A 6,000-nucleotide genomic window follows, 5' to 3' on the forward strand; every position below is an offset into this window, starting at 1 on the left:
TGAAGCATGAAAATTATATGTAATGTGATCAAACATGCCTATTTTCAACTGGTCCTTTCTTAAACTTTAGTGAGATCACAACAAATGAGTACAAAATATAACTGAAACTTTAGCTTTATTCTAAAGTGGTAAAAGAAACTTTATTTTATCATAGAATATTCAAATACAATCTCCCACTAACCAGCATATCATAAAATGATAAAATACTCATTAAAGCAGTATGCTTATGAAAGACTTTGGGTGGCAAACCTTTGGTAAGCGAATCTACAATCATGGAATTTGTGCCAATATGCATTTTTTTTTTAACAAGGAACTTAATGTCAATATGCTTTGACTTCGAAAAACTTTTGTTGCTATTAGAATATAGCACTGTTGAATTATTGTCACAAAATAACTTTAGCAGTCTTTGAATATTATCCAAAATTCGTAGCCCTATGACAAAATTTTGTAACCATATTCTATGATTGGATGCTTAATAATAGGCTACAAATTCTGTTGTCATGATAGAAGAAGCAATGAGTGTCTGCTTGGCACTCCAGGAATCAACTCTCTCGGCCAACAGAAAAACATAACCTAATGTGGATCTGCGACTGTCTTGATATCCCGTAAAGTCAGAATCAGAATACCCAATGATCTCTAACTGATCTGACATCCTGTATGTGAGCATGTAATCTTTTATTTTCTGCAAATACCACATAACCTGTTTGGGTGTTTTTCAATTATCCATACCTGGGTTACTAAGATATCAGCCTAACATTCCAATAATGTACGCTAAGTCTGAATGCGTACACACTTGAGCATACATAAGACTTTCTACAACAGATGCATAGGGAATCAGTTTCATATCCTTAATTTCAGACTGGTGTTTGGGGCATTGAGCGAGACTAAACTTGTCTCCCTTAGCAACAGGAGTATCACCTGGTTTACAATCTTTCATACCAAATCTATCAAAAATCTTTTTGATATAGCTCTTTTGCGATAATTCAAGAATACCCTAAGAACGGTCTCGGTGTATTTGGATCTCTAATACAGAAGAAGCGTCCTCAAGATCTTTCATTTCAAATTTTATTGTCAGAAATCTCTTGGTTTCGTGCAGTATGCCTATATAATTACTGATAAACAATATGTCATTAACATATAAAACCAAGAAAATGTATTTACTCACACTGAACTTATGGTATATGCATTCACCAACCATATTCATCTCAAAACCAAATGAGAGTTCAACTTGATAAAATTTATGATACCACTGACGAAAAGCCTGCTTAAGTCCATAGATGAATTTCTTTAATTTGCAAACAATTTTCTTTGCATCACTTGAAATAAAATATTATAGTTTCACCATATATATTGTCTCATTAATGTCACCATTAAGAAATGAAGTCTTTACATTCATCTGATGCAGCTCCAAATTATAATGAGTCACAAGTGCTATCATGCATCCTAAAAGAGTCTTTCGTAGAAACCAGAGAGAAAGTCTATGTATAGTCAATGCCTTCCCTTTGAGTAAACCCTTTTGCAACAAGACGAACCTTATATCTTTCCACATTACCCTTTGAATCCTTTTTTGTTTTAAATATCTATTTGCAACTAATGGGTTTCACACCTTCAGGTAATGGGACAAGATCCCACACGTCATTGTCTCACATGGATTTAATCTCCTCATGCATTGCATCAATCTATTTTTTAGAGTTAGAACTTTGTGTGGCTTGATGGAATTTGATTGAATTATCTTTTCTTAAGCCAGTATCACCCTTATTTTTTTTAGAAAGACAATATAATCATTTGAAATTGCCCTTCTCCTCTCTCTAGTGTATTTCCTTAATGACACTTTTTTTAGAGATGTTTCTTGAGGTTGTTGAGTTTGTACTCCAGAAGTAAAAGCTTGATTTTAGATAGAGAGATCTAAAGTATTGCCTTGATCTAGATTTGTGAGGACGATATTAAGAATGAAAATCTGATCATTGTCAACTACAACTGTAGGAAGAGAAATAGACTCTTCTTCAAAAGCAATGTCTTTTTCTTTATCACTTCTTCCAAACTCAGCACCCTCAAACAAACAAGTGTTTTCCGTTTAAAAAAAGAACTTATTCACATGGTCATAAAACTTATAGCCTCTGGATCTTTTAGAATACCCAACAAAATAGCAGTTAACCATTCTGGAATCCAATTTTTTTTCATGTGGTTGTTGGACATACCTAAATATAAAAATGTTTCATACTAGGCCTTTTGCCTGTCCACAATTCATATGGGGTCTTGGTTAATGCTTTAGATGATATTATGTTCAAAACATAAGTTGCAGTCTTTAATACTTCTTTCTAGAGGGACTCTGGTAAAGTAGAATGAGAAATCATACTCCTTATCATATCCTTAAGGGTCTTGTTTTGTCTCTTAACAATATCATTCATGCTAGAAGTATCTGGCATGATATACTAATGGACGATCTCACATTCTTCTAGGAATTTAGCAAAGAGCCCTAGACGTTGTTTACCTGATCCATCATATCTACCATAGTACTCACCACCACGATCAAATCTGACAGCCTTAATTCTTTTGTCAAGTTGGTTTTCAACTTCAGGCTTAAATGATTTGAACACATCCAAGAACTGAGACTTTTCATAAATTAAATATAGATACCCATAACGAGAATAGTCATTTATGAATGGAATAAAATATTATTGACCATTCCAAAAAGTCGTAGGAAATGACCTACAAATATTTATATGAATTAGTTCTAAGACGTATGTTCACCTTTCGGCACCTAATTTCCTTATGATTGTCCATTTTCCTTTTATACATTCAACACAAACATAAAAGTCGATGAAATCAAGAGAATCAAGAATCTCACTTGACACAAGTCTTTCAATTCTTTGTTTAGAAATATGAATTAAGCGCTTATACCATAATAGAGTAGAATTTTTATATATCAATTTTCGTTTTATACCACAAGAACTTAAATGCAAGGTTTCATTATATGTGGCAATAGTATTAAGCAAATAAATGTTATCAATCATAGATAAAGAATCAGTTCTAATAAGATTTGAATCAAGAAACAATTCAAATTCATTATTTCTAAATAAATAAGAACAACTATATTTGTTTAAAGTGGAAATAAAAACTAAATTATGCCTAAAAGACAGTACAATACATGTTTATTTCAAATCTAAATAATTCCTAGTCTTTAAAAGTAACCTAAATGTCCTTATTGCCTCAACTTCAAATATTTTGTCATTGCCTACATAGATGAATTTTTAAGCATCAATTGGCGGTCGACAACTTAGGCAACCCTGCATAGATACACTTATGTGAGTGGTAGCACCATAATCCATCCACCAAGTGTATTCGAGCACCGAAGTTAAATTAACTTGAGAACAAACCAAAGTAAAGCGCATACCTTTCTTCTCACATCAAGCATGATACTTGGTACAGTCCTTCTTCATGTGACCCTCCTCTTTGTAAAAGAAACAACTAGACTTTGGGTCCTAATGTCTTTTTTGTTTCTTTTGTAATTGAGGGTCAACTGCAGCTTCTTTAGTCTTTTTCTTTTTCTTAAACTTGTCCTTAGAGGTCACTGCCAAATGAGCACTTTCAGTCTTCTCTTATTTTATCATATTCTCTTCTTGCACACAATGACAAAATGAGCTCATTAAGAGTTCATTTTTTCTTTTGGCAGTTATAACTGGCCTTAAACTGATTGTATTGTGTAGGAAGAGATATCAAAACTAAGTGCATGAGCAAGTCCTCAGACAACTCTAACTTTAGTGCCTTTAGTTTTGAAATAAGATGTGACATTTCCATAATGTACTTCATAATGTTCTCCTTTCCTTTATATCTCATTGAGACAAGACTCAAAAAAAGAGTACTTGTCTCAGCCTTTTTATTTTTTGCAAAATGCTTTTCGACTTCTTCAAGAAAACCTTTGACATTAACCTCTTCGGACATAGTGCCCCTGAAGGATTCAAGAATTGTACGTTTCATGATCATGAGACTCATGCGATTAGATCGATCCCATCACTCAGAGTTCCTTTTATCTTCAGCAAAACTCCTATCCGTAAGACCAGGTGATTGATCTTTTCATAGTGTAAGATCCAAATCTATACATCCAAGAATGATCATGATATTCTCTTTCCAGTTTCTGAAATTGAAACTATTCAAAACAATAATCAAATTAATATTTGCAGATATCATAGAAGAAAACATATTAATTGAATTAAGAACAAAGCAAACTCACAATTAACATATATATTCACATGCATTAACATAAGAACAACAACATATTTAAACAGTGGTGAACCCCATCATAGGATTGTGAACACCCTAAATTTTTCAAAATTTTATAAATATTCTCTTTTTGCTCCTGGACCCCATCTTCTGAGTAATTGAGTCGATTTTGGTTTAAATTCCAATTATTTCTCAGATTTACTGGAATCAGAATCCATTTTCTATATCTGACTCGATTTTGGATCCGGATCCAGTGTCAAAATTTAAATATGAGCTTCGTTATCCAATTTTTAAATTAAAATTATAAAAATATCAAAAATAATTTTTGAAATGCTCAGACAGTCTATCCGGTATCCATTTGGATCCACTGCTTTGTATTTCTCAATTTGATGTTCAAAACTCAAATATTTCCTCAAAAACTAGATCTAAACCCATTTTTTTGAAGAAATTTCAAAAGATAAAACCCGAATTCTCAGTAAACACTTCTTTTGTAAATATTTTTTAAAATTTTGCAAAATTAGTTTAAAATCCTTTAGTTTTTAGAGTTTTATTTCAAAAACACAAAAAATACAGAAAACATGAAGAAAACAACAAAAAAATAAAATAAAATTTGGAGAAGAAAATAAAAAAAAATCGGTTTAAAAGTCCCTTTTTGAAAATCGTTTTTAGTGAAAACCATCTTTTAGGGAAAACTCTTTGAAAACAACCATGTTTTTGAAAATTTTCAAAAGAAGGGGAGACGAGCTTTGAAAGTTGTCTAATGGCTTCCCGTTGCATAGGAGAGGTCGCAGGAGAATGCTTCAGGAGAAGTCATCTTCCCTCTTCCTCGCTCGTCAATCACTAACCTCCCCCCCATGTGCCTCTTCCCTCTGGAAGCATCCATCGATCGTCCCTCCATCGGCTTCTTCCTTCACGCCTCGTCCATCGATCCCCAACAGCCACCTTCCCGATTCTTCTTCTCCCTCTATAAGAGCAGACGTCTAGTAGAGGGGAGGGGCATCCATTTTTCTTTTTCTGCGCCATTTCTCATTTCATCATCCATTCTTAAGTATATTGATCGAAGAACATCCATTTTCTTCACTGATCCATTTTCGCTCGACACTTCTCCCCGATCATTCATTGTTAGCCAATCCATTTCCGCAATCGTTCTCTCGATCACCCACTCTTATTCCCTCCTTCCTCTGGGCTTCCCCCCTGCAAGAGCAGAAGAACGTTTTCTCAGGGCGCCTCCTCTACAGTTGTTTGAAGAATATCAAAATCCTCTGCAAAAACCAGCAGTAAAAGACCTCCACGGCAACATAAAGGGAAGGCTCCCTCCTTCAAAAACCTTGTGCAACCGAAAGGTAAGCAACTTATTCCTTTCCCCTCTCATTTTCCATAAGTTTCCTTCCTTTTCTTTTAGTTTGATTTTCCATAGAGATTTCGTATTATCAGATTTTCTGTTTTAAATTTCATTCTCTTCTTCATGGCATTAGGGGTAGGGATCGACCTGCATATAGCAGGATCGACCCACAAACATGATTCTTTGTGCATTTTTAGACTTAGAATAAATTCTTAGACAATATTTAGGTGAAGCAAAAGGCATAAATTTGATCCTTGGTTCGATTACTCCTAGTAAAGGCGTCAGGAATGGTCGAACCTCGTATCGATGAGCGAATCCCATCTCTCCATTTTTCCACAAATTTTTGAAACGGAGGCAAGTAATTTCAAAATATTTTCAAAATTAAGCTCAAGTGAGACCTTTGCAAAAGAGTTTCTCTCTCTTTCTTTTCTTTTCTC

The sequence above is a fragment of the Nuphar pumila genome, chromosome 2 (assembly GCF_984573655.1).
Source record: "Nuphar pumila chromosome 2, dmNupPumi1.hap1.1, whole genome shotgun sequence".
NCBI lineage: Eukaryota > Viridiplantae > Streptophyta > Magnoliopsida > Nymphaeales > Nymphaeaceae > Nuphar > Nuphar pumila.